The following is a 20,179-nucleotide window of genomic DNA, read 5'->3' as shown; positions in this document are numbered from 1 at the left end:
CTGGCTGAGGGGGTGGTGTCTGGACCAAGGATTTGGGTATTTCAATCTTGGGCAGCCCTTTGAGAAGCCGGGTATGGGCTGCTGACCAACTCCATCTCAGCAAGTGGGGCAGAAGTGTATTGGGGAGCAAACTCTCTGGGCTGATTACTAGGGCTTTAAACTAGGTTTGATGGGGGAAGGGAGGGGAGTTAGACGTGACAGAGAAGGGCTGGGGGAAGTTGTCACTGCTGTCACTGTTGAAGATAGTAGGGAAAAACCTCTGAGTTGTCCCATAGGATCGTCCGAGGGCTCCTCAGTGAAGGTAATGATCCCGATACCCTGTCCAGAATCTTCTCTCATCCCTCCAGGGGTAACTGTGCCTGCTGCTTCCCTAATGTGCCTGTATACCAATGCGCGAAGCATGGGAAATAAACAGGATGAGCTCGAGATCTGTGTTTGGTCGCAGGGCCACGATCTCATTACGATCACAGAGACGTGGTGGGACAGCTCACATGACTGGAATGCTGTCATGGAGGGCTATGTCCTTTTTAGGAAAGACAGGCTGGGGAAGCGAGGGGGTGGGGTTGCCCTTTATATGAGGGAGCAATTAGAGTGTACTCAGCTCCACCTGGGGGAGGGTGATGGACAAGTGGAGAGCTTGTGGGTGAGAATTAAGGGGTGGGCTGGTATGGGGGACACTGTTGTGGGGGTATACTACAGGCCATCAGATCAGGAGGAGGAGGTCGATGAGGCCTTCTACAAGCAGCTGGTAGTAGCCTCATGATCCCAGGCACTGGTTCTCATGGGGGACTTCAATTATCCAGATATCTGTTGGGTAAGCAACTCAGCCAGGCACATGCAGTCCAAACGGTTCCTACAATGCATTGAAGACAATTTTCTGATGCAGGTGGTGGAGGAGCTGACGAGGCGGGGAGTGCTCCTGGACTTCGTTCTTACCAACAGGGATGGCCTTGTTAGGGATGTGAAGGTTGGGGGCAGCTTGGGATGCAGTGACCATGAGATGATGGAGTTCAAGATGGAATTTGGTGGAAGAAGTAAGGCTAAAAGCAGGATTTCTACTCTGGAATTTTGGAAAGCCAACTTCAACCTCTTCTGGGACCTGCTTGGGGGTATCTCATGGGCTAGATTACTAGCAGTCAAGGGTGCTTGTGAGAGCTGGGAAACATTTAAACATTTAAACAGCACATTCTTCCAAGCTCAGGATCAGTGCATCCCTAAGAGTAGGAAATCAGGGAAGGGGGGCAGGAAACCTTCGTGGATGAGCAAGGAGCTCACCAACAAGATCAAAAGGAAGAGGAAGGTCTATGAAATGTTGAAAAAGGGCATGTCCTTTTGGGAGGAGTATAGAAGTGTTGTCAGGGCCCGCAGGGACATGATGAGGAAGGCTAAAAGCCCACCTAGAGATGAGGCTTGCAAAAGAGATAAAGGATAATAAGAAGGTTTTGTTTTTTTTTTTTTTTATGTCAACAGTAAAAGGAAGACTAAGGATAATGTGGCTGCCTTGCTGAATGAGGCGGGTGTCCTGGTAACGAGAGGCGCTGAGAAGGCGGAGATACCGAATGCTTTCTTTGCTTCAGTCTTTGCTTCAAGGACCCCCCCTCCCCCCCCCCGCCCAGGACTCCTGGACCCTGGACGGAGGAGAAAGGGTCTGGGAAATGGAGAGCTCCCCCCTGGTTGATAAGGCAGTGGTTTGGGAGCATCTGAGTGGGATCAGTGCACACAAATCCATGGGCTCCGATGGGATGCATCCATGTGTGCTAAGGGAGTTGGCAGAGGTGATTGTCGAACTGCTCTCTATCATCTTTGAAAGGTCCTGGAGAACAGGAGAGGTGCCTGAAGACTGGAGGATAGCCAATGTCACTCCAGTCTTCAAGAAGGAGAATCCAGGAAACTACAGGCCAGTCAGTCTCACCTCTGTCCCTGGAAATGTCCATGGTTCATTTATAACAATATCAACCATTTTTCTGACACGAATTACCACTCCATATATAACAGTTATCATGAGATAAAACCTTAAAACAATCACAGCCCTTGGAGGACCGGGAGCTCTGTACAGCCTATGATGTCAGATCATCATAGGGTGCCTGGTTATTTTATAAGATTATCTAATGTTAATCTCACCACAGGAATTGACTGCAATAAAAATGTTACCAACTTTCTAATTTTAATTACTGGTTTTCTGAAGATAACTGCTTCAATTCTGTAAAAAAACAAATAAACAAACAACAACAACAAAAAACCCACAAACACTCCCCATGGCTTCTCTGAAGCTGGGAGTACTTCAAATATCAAAGCTGTGGATTGGATGACTTTCAATGTCTTTAATTCTGTGATTATTAACTCCCTTCTTCCCTCCTATTTTCACCTGGGCTTCTATACACAAAACAGTATTATATCAATATATGATAACACCATTTCTTCTATTTCTTTCCACAACCTGCACCCAAAAAAAATGTGACATTAAACAGATGAAAAAAACTGAAGCAGAACTCAGCCAATTCCAAAAACATCCCTTTGTTATCTCACAAAGAGTGATCTGCTCCAAAGCCCCACTCCCTTCAGAGATCCTGGTTAACTTGTTTCTAGTCCAGTTTATGTCATTCTTTTTATATTTTTAATCAAACCTCATTTTAATCCAACTAAGGATGTTGTGTTACAACAAAGGGATACAGAGGGAATCTCTTATAAGAGTTGTAACATTGTAAAAACAAAAATAAAATTTTTTAAAAAATACGTCCTAATCACACTGTCATTGGATATTTTCACAGCATTGTAGTTTTCTGTAAACAAAACTACAGAATAAATACAGTTGAAAGGAATTTTAAGAATTGATTTCTCATGTTACTCACTAACATGGTACAATTCGCTTACACATCAGTTATTTTCTATATGCATACATAATCTATTACCTGCATTTCTCTTGTGCTTTTAGCATAAAAATGGTTAGAGAAAAGTCAAGATGTGTATTTCTCCTGAGTTCACCTGTTCCTGCTGTTTGTTTCTCACCTGAAGTTATAATCCTGTCTTTGACATCATAATCATTTGCACAGTCACCAACTGAGATGTCACAGAGGATTATGGCCAGGTGGGGAATAAGCAGCAGGAGCAGATGAACCCTTAAGAAACAAAAACCTCGTTTTCATGCAAATGTCCTTCATAATAGAGAACAAAAGAACAAAGGAAGAAAAATACAGTGGAGAGAAAATACTAGAAGCAGGATTGTTTCTAAATGCATGATCTCCCTCAAGTTTCCTCAGAGGAGTCAGCTGCTGATTAACAATTGCATAAATCATTAAAAAAATAAAAGAAAACTTGACATCTGATGTTTGAAACCCCACCCAACCCCACATACACAGTTCTCTTCAACAGGAAATCAGCAGAAATACTAGGCACTTGGAAAGAACTTGTAACCTTCAAAGGTATTTATAAACATTATGCCTGAATATTCCTGGCAGTAACTAAGCACTATTATCCTTGTTCTATTGATGAGGACATTGAGGTTAAAAAAATAAATAAATAAATAAATAAATAAAAAAAAAACCCTCTGTCCTGGTTTCAGTTAGCACAGAATTAATTTTCTTCCTAGTAGCTGGTGGAATGCTGTGTTTTGGCTTAGAATGAGAAGAGTGCTGATAACACCCCGATGCTTTAATTGTTGCAGAGCAGTGCTTATACTAAGCCAAGGACATCTCAGCCTTTGCTCTGTCCTGCCAACGGGCAGGCTGGGGGGTGCAGTAAGAGCTGGGAGGGGACAGACCCAGGACAGGTGACCCAAACTAGCCAAAGGGGTATTCCATACCATCTGACGTCATGCTAAACAATATATAGGGGTGGCTAGCCGGGGGGAGGGGGCCGGACTGCTCGGGGTTAGGCTGGGCATCGGTCAGCGGGTGGTGAGCAATTGCATTGTGCATCACTTGTTTGTACATACTATTATTACTTTCGTATTATCACCATTGTATCATCATTATTATTATTGTTATTATTATTTTGTTATTTTTTTTTCCTGTCTTATTAAACTGTCTTTATCTCAACTCACGGGCTTCACTTTCCATTTCTCTCCCCCGTCCCAGAGAGGGAGGGGGGAGGGTGAGCGAACGGCTGCGTGGTGTTTAGCTGCCGGTCGGGTTAAACCACGACAGTCTTTTTGGCGCCCAACGTGGGGCCCGAAAGGTTGAGATAACGGCAGATCTGATCAGAGTGTGTTAAACTAAAATTGGTGTAAGGATTAGACCTGCTTAATAGTCACTTGTCATGATGCTGATTGCTTTAATCACAACTCTGCTGCGCCTGTTTTCCAAATTGAGTATTATAGTACATTATTTTCCGTATTTGCTCTCTGTAGTGTTGTTTCTCCTCTCCGGGCCCTGGTTTCAGACCATTATGGTACTAAGTGTTATAGCAATGGCTTATGAGACGATAAGATATCTGGTCATGACTCTAACTTGGTATTTATACTCAGTAACATCGTGGACTCTGTACTTTGGAAACAGCATCTTGGGAACTATTAGCAATTATACCTATTGTTTTTCTCCATTAGAGAGTCAATCTGTGGAGGGGAAAGGGGAGGATATTTTTCCTTACTTGCTTACTCTCCCTTTCTCCTTCACCACCCCTGTATCCTCCTGGGTCACTCTGCCTTCCTCCTTCACCACCCTCTTATCCCCTGAGCTTGTCACAATAGCTCTCCAAGATATTGAATATTTCTGGAATACTCAGAATACCATAGTCTTGTTGTTCTGCCTCATGAATGCACTTCAGATTCTGCTTAAAGTTAAACAACTACTTATGAAGCTCATCCGGAGATCTGCCCGGAGGCAGTATAGTTGTGGGTGGCAGGGAGTATGGGTGGATATGGGCAGGCATCTAGAGCAGTTGGCACCCCCAGTGTGTTGGAAATTCACCCCTGAACAATGGCAAAATCCTCAAAAACTGGCAGAATGCTTGAAAAAAAGGTGTAATGATTCTGGCAGTTCCAAAGTAACACAAATCATTGTAACGTGCTGGGGCCTGGCTCATGCCTATCGAGCTGCCATTGATACTGCTGTCAACTTAGTGACAGACCCTGCGGCCACTCCAAACCCTGTGACAGATCCAACGGCCACTGTGACCCCTACGGTGGATTCTGCAGCCGCTCCAGTCCCAGCTCCTGCAGCCGCTCCAGTCCCAGCTCCTGCAGCCGCTCCAGTCCCAGCTCCTGCAGCCGCTCCAGTCCCAGCTCCTGCAGCCGCTCCAGCTCCAGCTCCTGCAACTGCTCCAGTCCCAGCTCCTGAAGCTGCTCCAGCTCCAGCTCCTGCAGCTGCTCCAGTCCCAGTTCCTGCAGTCGCTCCAGTTCCAGCTCCGGCCGCTACTCCAGTCCCAGTTCCTGCAACTGCTCCAGTCCCAGCTCCTGAAGCCGCTCCAGCTCCAGCTCCTGAAGCCGCTCCAGCTCCAGCTCCTACTGCTGCTCCAGTCCCAGCTCCTGCAACTGCTCCAGCTCCAACTCCAGCTCCTGTAGCCGCTCCAGCTCCTGTGGCCGTGTCAGAGAAACGAGCTGTAGCAGTGCAAGTTGACCCTGCAGAGGGCATTCCAACCCCTGTGGCAGACCCTGTAACAAAGTCAGAGAAACGAGCAGTAGCAGTGCAAGCTGCCCCTGTAGAGAAGGTGAAAATATGGTATAGAAATTCAAGTCGTTTAGAACGCAGAGAGTCTTCTGCCAATCCAGGTAAGGCTTCTGCCAAAACTAAGTATAGAGATGACGAAGATGATGACGACGCTGGGCCGTCAAGGATTCAGGAGGAGGAAGATGAGGATGCCGAAAGAGCAACAGTAACTACCCGAAGCCTAAACGAGCGCGAGCTACGAGATGTGCGAAAAGATTTTGGTCGCTGTATAGGTGAGCAGCTTGTCACCTGGCTGCTCCGGTGCTGGGACTCTGGAGCCAATTGTGTGGAATTAGACGGCAGGGAAGCCAAGCGGCTGGGATCCCTTGCTCGAGACGCCGGCATTGACAAAGCAATTGCAGATGGAGCACGACCCACCAGCCTCTGGAGGCGTCTCCTCTCAGCTGTGAGGGAAAGGTATCCCTTCAAGGAAGATATTTTATGTCTACCAGGCAAGTGGACCACTATGGAGAAGGGAATCCAGTACCTGAGGGAATTAGCCGTACGGGAAGTGATTTATGAGGATCCAGACCTCAAACAAACATCCACAGATCCAGATGAAGTCAAGTGTACACGACCCATGTGGCGGAAGTTTGTACGGAGTGCACCACCATCATATGCCAGCTCATTGGCAATAATGGCCTGGAAAGAGGATGAGGAACCCACAGTGGGTGAAGCGGCTAAACAACTCCGGCAGTACGAAGAAAGTCTCTCCTCTTCCTTACAGGCCTGCGTCTCAGCTGTGGAGAAACTTTCTGAAAAGGTTCACCAACTTGAAGAGAATCTATTGTCCTCCCCACCTGAACCAACCAGTGCCCACCGACCAAAGGAGAACACTTGGGAGAAACTTTCTGAAAAGGTTCACCAACTTGAAGAGAGATTATTCTCCTTCGCACCTGTACAAAGCAGTGTCTCAGCTGTCAGGGGTAGGCGTTCACCCACACAAGGAAGACGATATGGTGGGTACTCACCCCGTGCCACCCTGTGGTTTTACTTACGAGACCATGGAGAGGACATGAGAAAGTGGGATGGAAAATCTACCGCGACCCTAGAGGCACGGGTACGTGAGTTGCAAAAGAAAACAATCAGGAAAAAGGGATTCTCCGAAAAGTTTGCTGCTCCAACTTCCAGCAGACAGTCCTTCAAACACAGAAACGAGGAAGATTCTGACCAGGATTAGGGGGGCCCTGCCTCCAGCCAGGGGGAGGAAAGGGACAATCGAGTTTATTGGACTGTGTGGATTCGATGGCCTGGCACATCACGCGCACAGAAGTATAAGGCTTTAGTAGACACCGGTGCACAATGTACTATAATGCCATCGAGCTATAAAGGACCAGAGCCCATCTATATTTGTGGAGTGACAGGGGGATCTCAGCAGTTGACTGTATTGGAGGCTGAAGTGAGTCTGACTGGGAATGAGTGGGAAAAGCACCGCATTGTGACTGGTCCGGATGCTCCATGTATCCTTGGCATAGACTATCTTAGAAGAGGATACTGCAAGGACCCAAAAGGGTTCCGGTGGGCTTTTGGTATTGCTGCCTTAGAGACAGAGGGCATTAAACAATTATCTACCTTGCCTGGTCTCTCAGAGGACCCCTCTGTTGTGGGGTTGCTGAGGGTCGAAGAACAGCAAGTGCCAATTGCTACCACAACTGTGCACCGGCGGCAATATCGCACCAACCGAGACTCCCTGATTCCCATCCATAAGCTAATTCGTCAATTGGAGAGCCAAGGAGTGATCAGCAAGACTCATTCACCTTTCAATAGTCCCATATGGCCAGTGCGAAAGTCTAATGGCGAGTGGAGACTAACAGTGGACTATCGCGGCCTGAACGAAGTCACGCCACCACTGAGTGCTGCAGTGCCGGACATGCTGGAACTTCAGTATGAACTTGAATCGAAGGCAGCCAAGTGGTACGCCACAATTGATATCGCTAATGCATTTTTCTCCATCCCTCTAGCAGCAGAGTGCAGGCCACAATTTGCCTTCACTTGGAGGGGAGTCCAATATACTTGGAATAGGCTGCCCCAGGGGTGGAAACACAGCCCTACCATTTGCCATGGGCTGATCCAGTCTGCACTAGAGCAGGGGGAAGCTCCTGAACACCTGCAGTACATCGATGACATTATTGTGTGGGGTGACACAGCAGAGGAAGTTTTCGAGAAAGGGAAGAAAATAGTCCAAATCCTTCTGAAAGCCGGTTTTGCCATAAAACAAAATAAAGTCAAAGGACCTGCACGGGAGATCCAGTTTTTAGGAATAAAATGGCAAGATGGACGTCGTCAAATCCCAATGGATGTGATCAACAAAATAACAGCTATGTCTCCACCAACTAACAAAAAAGAAACACAGACTTTCCTAGGTGTTGTGGGGTTTTGGAGAATGCACATCCCAAATTACAGTCTGATTGTAAACCCACTCTACCAAGTAACTCGTAAGAAGAATGAGTTTGAATGGGGCCCTGAACAACGACAAGCCTTTGAACAAATCAAGCAGGAAATAGTCCATGCAGTAGCCCTTGGGCCAGTTCGAACAGGACCAGATGTAAAGAATGTGCTCTACACTGCAGCCGGGGAGAACGGCCCCACCTGGAGCCTCTGGCAGAAAGAACCTGGGGAAACTCGAGGTCGGCCTCTGGGGTTTTGGAGTCGGGGATACAGAGGATCTGAGGCCCGCTATACTCCAACTGAAAAGGAGATATTGGCAGCATATGAAGGAGTTCGATCTGCTTCGGAGGTGGTCGGTACTGAAGCGCAGCTCCTCCTAGCACCCCGATTACCGGTACTAGGCTGGATGTTCAAGGGAAGGGTCCCCTCTACGCATCATGCAACTGATGCTACATGGAGCAAGTGGGTTGCACTGATTACTCAGCGGGCTCGAATAGGAAACCCCAGTCGCCCAGGAATATTGGAAGTGATCATGGACTGGCCAGAAGGCAAATACTTTGGGATATCATCAGAGGAGGAGGTGGGTCGTGCTGAAGAAGCCCCACTGTACAACCAGTTGCCAGAGAATGAAAAGAAATATGCCCTGTTCACTGATGGGTCCTGTCGTATTGTGGGGAAGCATCGGAGATGGAAGGCTGCTGTATGGAGTCCTACGCGACGAGTTGCAGAAGCTGCTGAGGGAGAAGGTGAATCGAGTCAGTTTGCAGAAGTGAAAGCCATTCAGCTGGCTTTAGACATTGCTGAATGAGAAAAATGGCCAGTTCTCTATCTCTACACCGATTCATGGATGGTAGCAAATGCCCTGTGGGGATGGTTACAGCAATGGAAGCAAAACAACTGGCAGCGTAGGGGCAAACCTATCTGGGCTGCTGCATTGTGGCAAGATATTGCTGCTCGGGTAGAGAACCTGGCTGTGAAAGTACGCCACGTAGATGCTCATGTGCCCAAGAATCGGGCTACTGAAGAACATCAAAACAACCAGCAGGTGGATCAGGCTGCTAAGATTGAAGTAGCTCAGGTGGACCTGGATTGGCAGCATAAAGGTGAATTATTTATAGCCCGATGGGCCCATGACACCTCAGGCCATCAAGGTAGAGATGCAACATACAGATGGGCTCGTGATCGAGGGGTGGACTTGACCATGGACGCTATAGCACAGGTTATTCATGACTGTGAAACATGTGCTGCAATCAAGCAAGCCAAACGGTCAAAGCCTCTTTGGTATGGAGGACGATGGCTGAAATATAAATATGGAGAGGCCTGGCAGATTGATTACATCACACTCCCTCAAACTCGCAATGGCAAGCGCCACGTACTTACAATGGTGGAAGCAACCACCGGATGGCTGGAAACATATCCTGTGCCTCATGCTACCGCCCGGAACACCATCCTGGGCCTTGAAAAGCAAGTCCTATGGCGACATGGCACCCCAGAAAGAATAGAATCAGACAATGGGACTCACTTCCGAAACAACCTTATAGACACTTGGGCCAAAGAACATGGTATTGAATGGGTGTATCACATCCCCTATCATGCACCAGCCTCCGGGAAAGTTGAACGATACAATGGCCTGTTAAAGACTACCTTGAAAGCAATGGGCGCTGGGACGTTCAAAAACTGGGATACGCATTTGGCAAAGGCCACCTGGTTAGTCAATACTAGGGGATCTACCAACCGAGCTGGACCTGCCCAATCAAACCTGTTACGTACTGTAGATGGGGATAAAGTTCCTGTAGTGCATGTAAAAAATATGCTGGGTAAAACAGTCTGGGCTACTCCTGCCTCAGGAAAAGGCAAACCTATTCGTGGAATTGTTTTCGCTCAGGGACCTGGATATACTTGGTGGGTGATGCAAAAGAACGGAGAGGTCCGGTGTGTACCTCAAGGAGATTTAATACTGGGTGAGAATAGCCCATGAACTGAATTGCACCATGTTAAATAGTATATTATACTGTATGTTATCACTACCATGATTACTATAGGTGACTAATTAGAATGTATGGAAAAGAGTGTAACCTGAGCATGACATAAATGGTATGGAATAAGGGGTGGATAGATGTCCTGGTTTCAGTTAGCACAGAATTAATTTTCTTCCTAGTAGCTGGTGGAATGCTGTGTTTTGGCTTAGAATGAGAAGAGTGCTGATAACACCCCGATGCTTTAATTGTTGCAGAGCAGTGCTTATACTAAGCCAAGGACATCTCAGCCTTTGCTCTGTCCTGCCAACGGGCAGGCTGGGGGGTGCAGTAAGAGCTGGGAGGGGACAGACCCAGGACAGGTGACCCAAACTAGCCAAAGGGGTATTCCATACCATCTGACGTCATGCTAAACAATATATAGGGGTGGCTAGCCGGGGGGAGGGGGCCGGACTGCTCGGGGTTAGGCTGGGCATCGGTCAGCGGGTGGTGAGCAATTGCATTGTGCATCACTTGTTTGTACATACTATTATTACTTTCGTATTATCACCATTGTATCATCATTATTATTATTGTTATTATTATTTTGTTATTTTTTTTTCCTGTCTTATTAAACTGTCTTTATCTCAACTCACGGGCTTCACTTTCCATTTCTCTCCCCCGTCCCAGAGAGGGAGGGGGGAGGGTGAGCGAACGGCTGCGTGGTGTTTAGCTGCCGGTCGGGTTAAACCACGACATAAAAAATACGTCCTAATCACACTGTCATTGGATATTTTCACAGCATTGTAGTTTTCTGTAAACAAAACTACAGAATAAATACAGTTGAAAGGAATTTTAAGAATTGATTTCTCATGTTACTCACTAACATGGTACAATTCGCTTACACATCAGTTATTTTCTATATGCATACATAATCTATTACCTGCATTTCTCTTGTGCTTTTAGCATAAAAATGGTTAGAGAAAAGTCAAGATGTGTATTTCTCCTGAGTTCACCTGTTCCTGCTGTTTGTTTCTCACCTGAAGTTATAATCCTGTCTTTGACATCATAATCATTTGCACAGTCACCAACTGAGATGTCACAGAGGATTATGGCCAGGTGGGGAATAAGCAGCAGGAGCAGATGAACCCTTAAGAAACAAAAACCTCGTTTTCATGCAAATGTCCTTCATAATAGAGAACAAAAGAACAAAGGAAGAAAAATACAGTGGAGAGAAAATACTAGAAGCAGGATTGTTTCTAAATGCATGATCTCCCTCAAGTTTCCTCAGAGGAGTCAGCTGCTGATTAACAATTGCATAAATCATTAAAAAAATAAAAGAAAACTTGACATCTGATGTTTGAAACCCCACCCAACCCCACATACACAGTTCTCTTCAACAGGAAATCAGCAGAAATACTAGGCACTTGGAAAGAACTTGTAACCTTCAAAGGTATTTATAAACATTATGCCTGAATATTCCTGGCAGTAACTAAGCACTATTATCCTTGTTCTATTGATGAGGACATTGAGGTTAAAAAAATAAATAAATAAAATACAAGGGGATACCCTCAATCCTAGTCACAATTGGACTGTGGAGTGCATAAGCATTAAAAAATTCAAAGTTGAAGTGACCCAGATTTCAGAGTACAGAAATCCCAGAGATTTCTATTCCTCCAGTCCTACAGGAGGCAGTTACAGAAAGGCTTCTCTGGGTTCCAAAGGGTTAAGAGAATTATGAACTTCTTTTTATTAAGAAATCATTCATAAATTAATCTCTCTAAAATGGATTCTAGCTATCAATCTGAATGTCAATATTCAGTCATTAAAATTAACAAAAAATAATTTAAAAATTAAATAAAACTGCAATCCAGATCCAAAACAACAGAATCTTACACATAAAGAGAAATCCAGCTGGCTACACTGACTCTTCCTTAACTGTAATGTTGCAGCAAAAAACATCTACCAGATGTTCTTCTGGTTCCATTTCTAGCCTCTTCTTTCATTCATCTTTGGTTATGCAGTGCTAAATTGTAAATTGGCTAAATGGTCACGTATTGCAGGAAGCATGGCCGAAAGCACGACAGACACCAGTATGGTCAGATCATGCTCTATCTTCTTGCCCGAATAGCCTAACTTTTATAGTGAACTTAACAGGGGCGGATAGTGTCTCACACAAGATTATTGGTCAAAAGCACTCAGACAAACAACTACAAGAAAACAACCCCACCTGCAAGAAAACAACCCCCTTGTGATTAGCAGTCACGTAGACCTTGTCCTTGAAGCCAGCTGCTGGCAACAATATTTTTCTGAATCCCTCAGTTGGGGGATGTGGGAACACTGTCATGGGAACTTCTCATAGTTGCCCTGGTAGCTTGGTTTGCTCAGCTGCAGCAAGCCATGGGATTTTTGCCGTTTCAAAAAATCCCTCAACAGTCACGTTCTTGGCACTGCTACTATACCCATACCAGCAAAATCAGAGTTTCTGCACCACCGCAATTAATAAATATAAGAAATCCATTTTTGGGAACAGTCAAAAAAAGTTGGTGTTCCATATACTTTTGTTCTGCCTGTGAGAAACAATCCGTAGCCAATAACTTAAGCTCAGGCAAGGTTCTAAGTGAAGTAGTAATTTATTCGCGATTGCAATGGCGGGCACCTCACAAGCAGGAGCACGTGACTACTAGTTCCAAAACACAGTTTATATACTTTTTGATGACAGGACCCTCCCCTGATTCCCCACTGAGTGGGTAATCCAGCTTCACAATCTATATGATGCTTCACAAACAATGCATGGCCTTCAGTTGCCAGCCTGTTAAATTTCAAATTTCTTGACTTTTTTACTGTTTGCAGTGGTAATGTTTCTTTACTTATCTGACTTGACTTACCACTGTGATTTTCACCTAATTGTCCTAAGGAGTCTGTTTGTCTGCATTTTACAAGGTCACCTGCTAAGCTTTCTTATCACTGTAAGCATATCTCAATACCACATTCCTTCCCTCTAAACAATGTAACTGCAAAAACAACATCTCTATTCCCACAGTTCCTCCCTTTTCTTCTTTAAAAACTTGATTTTTGCAAAACTTTTCTCTAAGGTGTAATTTGGTAGATATCTTCTTCTTCACTTTCTTTGTTTTCCATCTCCTCATTATCACCTTATCTGAGTTAGGTGGTGGCTCCATCATCATTTGTTTCAATAGTGCGGTTTCAGTTAACCACTGTACTAGTCCACTTACACAGGGGATAATGCAGCAACCAATGGCTGTCAAAATTCCTACAACTACGGATCAAGGATGTAAATATGCCTAATTTTTCTGTCAATTCACTGGAAAGTGTGGTAAGCCCTTGCAATGCCCTAGTTACTGAGCCATCTGGGACAGTATTGTTGGGTATGTTATAAATGTAATCTCAACTCAATCTGAATTTAGTAATATTTATAAAAGGAAGATTTATAAAAGGCAAGTAAACAGCACTGGGTGTGCGGGGAGCCTATGCTCCACCAACACGCACAGACAAACATCGAACCATCTAAATACACAGAACATTGCTTTTACATACTAAACCTGAGTATGCCTACAAATACAGAAAAGGTAACAAACAATCCTTTAAGTTCCATGACTTAACAGTCTCCATTTTCCATTCCTTTTCTTGATTACAAACAACTCTCCATTTTCCATTCCTTTTGAATAATATGTCTCGCTTTAAGTTGTCAAGCAACTCGGCCTTCGGGCCTTATGTATCCCGTTCTTCCCAGATCGAAGAAAAGCATATCCATCTCCTTTTCAAGGCCAATAGGGCCTGGGTCAAAAGGCACATCCAGGTCACCAGGGGGCATAACAGCAAAAGCCTTCGATGGCTGAGGATGCAGCAGAGGGGTGATGGTGTAGCACTCGGATCACTAAACGAGTCCGCAGCTCCCTCACTATCTGGCAAACCACACGTTTCTGACTGTGGTCCCACATGGCTCTTTAAGGCCTCAGAGACTGCTCACCATGTGCCGAGCGATCCCACTGCAACCTTGTCGTTTTTAGTTGCAGAGTCCCACACCTTGACCTCAGTTTGGTCCCATGTTTCAGGATCATAAACTGTCTGATTGTTAACAAGGGGAATAAGCTGTAAGGTTACCAGGACAGTCTTTATTTCCAAGGACGTATGATTCCCCATAATGCGCAACTGCTTACCAGCGAGGGGCAGTTGTGTGCACAGGTCCTCTTCCCTCAATTTGAGCTTCTCTCCAGCTCCGGTGCGCCCATTTCCAGCGACTTTCTGTACGAGCTTCTCTGAGCAGTTTGCTGAGTCTGGCCGAACCTATCTTCATGAGGCAATCAAAGTGCCTGTTCCCATCCTAGTCTCCATTCTGCCAGCCTGTTCCTCTTCACTCCTTTTTCCTGCTTCTTTATTGATGATGTAACTTCATCGTGTTGCCTTTTTTATCTTGAGGGCAGGCTCCCCTCTTATCCCTTCTCCCCACAGCAGTCCTTTTCAAAACAACTTTTCATTGGTCAAACAACTTTGAATATAACAGCAACAGCAAACAGCCAGAACCTTTCATGCCTTAATGGCTGGAGAACAAGAGAACCATCTGAAGAACAAGAAACCCGAGACTGCATGGAGTCTCCTGAATCACCCTTCTTTGTTCCCTCTAAACTCTTTTATATTCCTGATGGCCTTGTTGTAAATGAGGTCTCAACTCAATCTGAATTTTGTAATATTTATAAAACAAATATTTATAAAAGGTATAAAAGGCAAGTAAACAGTGCTGGGTGTGCAGGGAGTCTACGCTCCACCAACATGCATACACAAACATCAAACATTCTAAATATACAGAACATTGCTTTACATACTAAACCCAAGTATGCCTATACATATGAACAATCAGGAAAGGTAACAAACAATCCTTTAAGTTCCATGACTTAACAATTTTAACCATTTTTTTTTAACCATTTTCCATTCTTCAGGCCTTATGTATCCTGTTCTTCCCAGATCAAAGAAAAGCATATCCATCTCCTTTTCAAGGCCAATAGGCCTGGGTCAAAAGGCACGTCCAGGTCAGCAGGGGGCGTAACAGCAAAAGCCTTCGATGGCTGTAGCAGCAGAGGGGCCAATGGCGATGGCGTAGCAGTTGGATCAGTAAAGGAGCCCGCAGCTCCCTCACTATCTGGCAAACCACACATTTGTGATTGTGGCTCCACATGGCTCTTTAAGGCCTGTGTTTGGGGAGGAAACCTCACTGCAGTAACACTGTGGCTCTGCAGTCAAGCACTCAGACATCAGGAAAGAGGTTAAGGTTGCCTCCGTGATCTTAACTCTTCCTTCTTCTGAATGTGCATCATAATAAGGCTGTCGACCAAACCCTCACTTGGTGGAAGTCTGTGTAACGCCACTGAAGATTTAAAAAGCGTGAATTATTGCATTATATTAGCAAAGGAACATTACACTAGCAGGAAAAGAGGCTGACATCAATGGAGCTGTGCTGATTGACACCAGACAAAGAGCTGCAGTTTCCAGCAAGCACAGGTTGGCTTTCCAGATAGTACGATGTCGCTACAGGTGACTTAGATATAGCACTGCCATATTTCCACAACCTGTTTGTCTCCGTGAGTGATCACACTGTTTTCACTCTGTCAGAGTAGTCCATGCTATCCTTATCAACTTAGATAGTTTATCTTCTCCCTATGGCTCATATTGTAGTCATCCAGGCTCCTACTGTCAAGTCTGAATTTGCTTTTCAAACAGCAGGGTAGCCTTACTGAGGTATAATTCAGGGGGATATGGCAATTCCATTACTATGAAGCTCATTTAGCTGCACACTTGGGAGGTCTATATACTCCAGTAAATTTTCACTGTTTATGCTGTGGCTGTAAATAACCTCTTGAGTGCTGTTCTGTTCCAGATAGGTTTTCATCCTGTCCTCAGCATCAGCGTAGTAGAATGCCTTCCAATTATGCATTAAGCAATATGGCCAGTTTCTCTCCAGTGCAGCCCCTTTTCTCATTTTCTTCTCAAGGGGGCAAAATTAGGTACAAGACCACTTTGGTTTTGTTAGTTTTGTTTTGAAAGTCTATCTTAGCGCCTGTGCTTGAGGTCTGCATTAGATAAGGCAAGCTGAAGAGGCGTCCCTAGATCTACGATCGAAAGGTGGCTGTGGTCTGCAACAGCCATAGTTTGTGTGGGAGTTGCTTCCCCAGAGCCCTCGAGAAACCACTGACTGTGCTGTGAGCCCTTGGTGTTTCAGTGCTGATGCTGTCATTCAGACCCTCTGATTCTGGAGGGAAGTTGTTGTTCATATGGGGCCAAGTGCAGAATATTTACGGAGTCCAAATGCATATAGGGTAAGGAGCACAATCATGGGGCTCTTCTCCTTTGCTCTTTAGAAGAGCTGGGGACTTCTGGACTGAATTGTCAAGCTCAGAAAAGGTTTTGCAGGGAGAGGTAGCAGAGATTCTCACATAACTAACTGTTTCCACATCTTGTTCCTCCATCCTGAAGGTGCAGGAGCCCTTGTAGATACTACAGAGTGGGTGGGCTTCATAGCATTGGTTTCACTCCCTGACATATTCCCACATCCAGTCTGCAACTCTGCAACAGCCTCCGCAAATGACCCTGTTAAGTCTCTTAGGGTGGGATTCATCTGCTTTGATGTAGATATCGGGGTAGTTTATCTGTGACCAAGTTAGTGACTCATGGCTCCCTTTGCAGCCAAGAGAGAGGAAAGCGTAATTCATCTTCTCCTAAAAACAAGATGAAGCAGTTGCCTTCTGGAGGAGCCTGTTTCCTCCACAGAGCCTGGGAGACCAGCTCTGACTTGATAATGAAGGGCTGAATCTCAGCCATGGGGCAACAGGGTCTGAAGGAATGACACCTCTGAGCATCAGCACTCATGTACCTCCCCAAATGGACTGTAGCTAAGGAAAGGGTGGTCAGGAGCAAGGACAGATGGCAATGTGCGACTGGTTGGAGGACAAGTTACTGCATGAGATTGGGTGGGAATTGTGAAATGGGACCAGTTGGGAATGTAAGTCTACAGTCACCCATAAAGAGATGAAAATTAGATGACCACTCTAGTTCCCTTGGACCTGCCTACCTTTCTGTCGTGGTTTAACCCGGCTGGCAGCTAAACACCACGCAGCCGTTCGCTCACCCTCCCCCCTCCCTCTCTGGGACGGGGGAGAGAAATGGAAAGTGAAGCCCGTGAGTTGAGATAAAGACAGTTTAATAAGACAGGAAAATAATAATAATAATAATAATAATACAATGATGATAATAGTACTACTAATAATAATATGTACAAACAAGTGATGCACAATGCAATTGCTCACCACCCGCTGACCGATGCCCAGCTTAACCCCGAGCAGTCCGGCCCCCTCCCCCCGGCTAGCCACCCCTATATATTGTTTAGCATGACGTCAGATGGTATGGAATACCCCTTTGGCTAGTTCGGGTCACCTGTCCTGGGTCTGTCCCCTCCCAGCTCTTACTGCACCCCCAGCCTGCCTGTTGGCAGGACAGAGCAAAAGTCTGAGGTGTCCTTGGCTTGGTATAAGCACTGCTCTGCAACAATTAAAACATCGGGGTGTTATCAGCACTCTTCTCATCCTAAGCCAAAACACAGCATTCCACCAGCTACTAGGAAGAAAATTAATTCTGTTCTAACTGAAACCAGGACACTTTCCAAGCAGCGCAGAACCACAAAGATCTGTGGAAAGCAAAGTGACCTCAGAGGGAAAAGATCTGGCCAGCAGGATCTTGCTACAACCTCTGGATTTGGTCCTAGAGGTTGGCTTCTGTTTCAGAGTATGAGATGCCTGGTAGCAAGCACTGCTGTTTAGTGTTCATCAGCATTTGTCACTGTGCCCAAGGAAATATGTTTAACAGTTTTTGGACACACATTGTGTTCTGTTGCACCATGTCTAGAATGGTATCAAATGGAGCATCCAGCAACTGGAGAAGATGATGGAACAGCTTGCTTCGATTTGGAGCATCTGTGCAAGTGAGATTTTGGGTTTATGCATACCCAGTCTTCCTCCAGCCTAGCCAAGGCTGAGAGAGAGAGATGGAAAGAGAGAGAACATCTGTGAATTTGCTGGAGGGTAAAACTAACCCCATATTGGGTAGAGCAGCCTCTAAACACTGAAATTACTAGAGGAATTATGTTCTGGATCAAAATTAATTTCCCTTCTTCCTAATAGGTGGCTTGTTTGGAGGCTTTGCTCATGCTCAAAGTGATTCGAAGTTAGTCAGATCCCATTACTCCCAGTGAAATCAGTTGTCTGTAGACAAGCTAGAACATTTTTTTTTGCCATCAAAGAAGAAGAGCATCAGAATCATCCAGGGGTAACAGCTGATGGGAAGGAGAGAACTGGGGTGAGGGAGGCAATAAAAATAGAAGGCAGTCCAGATGTTGACTGCAAACTAAAATACTGTCTTTGCTCTCTACTGATAGCACCAAATGTTATTTTGTTTCTTTGGAATTCATTTTCTGAAAGTGTCTGCATGAGGAACATCTGCTCCCTCAAATCCAGACCTATAATTTGAATAAATTATAAATATCTGGCAGCAGCCCATTATTAATGGCTAGAGTTTTATAAGATTCTCCAGTATAATAATAGCGGAGCTAGCAGCTGGCGTTCCTCCCAGAGAGATTTGTATTTGTCCTATTTTATACTTCTTTTTTCTTTTCTGTTCTGTCTTTCTCTGAATCTAAACGTCATCAGTTGATTTTTACCATGGCTCTTGGCTCTAAAAAAAAAAAAAAAAAAAAGAAAGAAAGAAAGAAAAAGAAGAAGAGAAAAGCCATTAGTATCCCATAATTCAAAAAAGAAAAATGACATGAGTGTTTTGCTATTATTACCTGTACAAGGTTGCACACATGGCTTCGGAAACAACTTCCATCAGGAATCATCAGGTAGTAAGATTTCTCACTTCCATGCAAGGAACAAGTTTTATTAACTTCCTCCACAGCATATACCCTGGTGCAGTGCACCTTTGAGGTATCCTAATGTAAGCCTTTTTTAAAAAACTGCAACTGCGTAGAAAGAGGACTGCGTTCTTTCAATATGATAAATCTGAGCATGTGCTGGGATGTTCTACATCTCTCTCCTAAGTACAGCCACTCCCTCTAATTGCAGACTTTGACTTTCATTGCAAGTGCTGACAAATCACCGGCTGGTGGAGGAGAGCTCCTCCCGTGCACATGTGAACGGCCATGAAGCAGGACCAAAGCTCGTCATCCATCCCCTGGGTTCAGCAGAGCACATGCCAAAACTTGCAGGAAGATGGAGCAGCCTGGTTTGTGGTGCCACACTACAGGGCCCATGACAAAAGTCATTTCTCCCTGAGCTTCCTACATCACTGGGGGTGCCTGCGTGGGCTTTCTGCCCGACGTTATCCCCTCTAAGCAGCCTCTGCTGGTTGGCTGTATTTATTCACCAGAGATTGTTGCTGGGAGATGCCCACCCTGATCTACTGCTGGATCAGGACACTGAGAAAGTGAATGCACATATGGGCTTTTGATGGGATCGAAACATCTCTCCCAGGATGGTCACAGACAGGGTGGAGGTATCTGAATTTGGTCCATATATGTGACCAAACCATTGAGACAAAGGCAGAAAAGTAGTCTCTTACTTCAAGGTACTTTGGATCAGGTCCTGATGCAAAAGTTCCATCATTCCATCATTCCATAGGGAAAAGAAATACAGAAGAATATAATAAAATTGGGTCAGCAAATATAGTTGTTGAGCAAGGAGCCATGAGACAAGTCCGCTGCATGCCCTTTGTCAATGCTGATTTGCTTAGAAATGCTGGTGTCGCTGTGAAGACGGGGAAAGGCAGATTTCACAGATTTCCTCGTGTGTGGCTCCTGCCAGCAGACCTGGTCCAAGCACCGGGTGCTGGCAGGCACCCCATGCCCACCAGCTCCTGGTGAAGGAAGAGGAGTTGCCCTGAATGGAAATGCGGGTCCCATAGATGTTCAGGCACCGATGGGACTGGTAGAGGCCATGATGAGTCACCAGGACTCGGGGACAGCGGCAGGGAGAGGAGTCACTAGAGCTGTGCAACGTCACTCTCCGCACAGTACTGGGGAAGTACTCGGGACTCGCTTACCAGCGTTTTCAAAGTAAACCTCCTTTAGCACATAGCCCAGCAGAATGTCCTAAGGCAGCCCCATCCTGGCACTGCTCAGCTGTATCTGCC

At 45.4% G+C, this 20,179-nt stretch overlaps 2 protein-coding genes across 6 annotated transcripts in view; one reads left to right on the top strand and one right to left on the bottom strand.

The window, feature by feature from the left end:
- Window positions 1-4,244, bottom strand: part of LOC311426492 (uncharacterized protein) — a gene marked incomplete at its 3' end in the record, with an annotated part of 206,305 nt that extends 202,061 nt beyond the window's left edge. The window contains exon 1 of the mRNA XM_084502859.1: window positions 4,138-4,244. The remainder of the gene's footprint in view (window positions 1-4,137) is intronic.
- The window catches only part of LOC311426322 (CUGBP Elav-like family member 4), a gene marked incomplete at its 5' end in the record, with an annotated part of 354,690 nt that overhangs the window by 27,722 nt on the left and 306,789 nt on the right, over window positions 1-20,179 (top strand). The gene's annotated exons all lie outside the window — the stretch shown is intronic.

The sequence above is a fragment of the Aythya ferina genome (assembly GCF_964211825.1).
Source record: "Aythya ferina genome assembly, chromosome: W".
In the NCBI taxonomy this organism is placed as follows: domain Eukaryota; kingdom Metazoa; phylum Chordata; class Aves; order Anseriformes; family Anatidae; genus Aythya; species Aythya ferina.
This window is presented reverse-complemented; position numbering and strand designations above follow the sequence as displayed.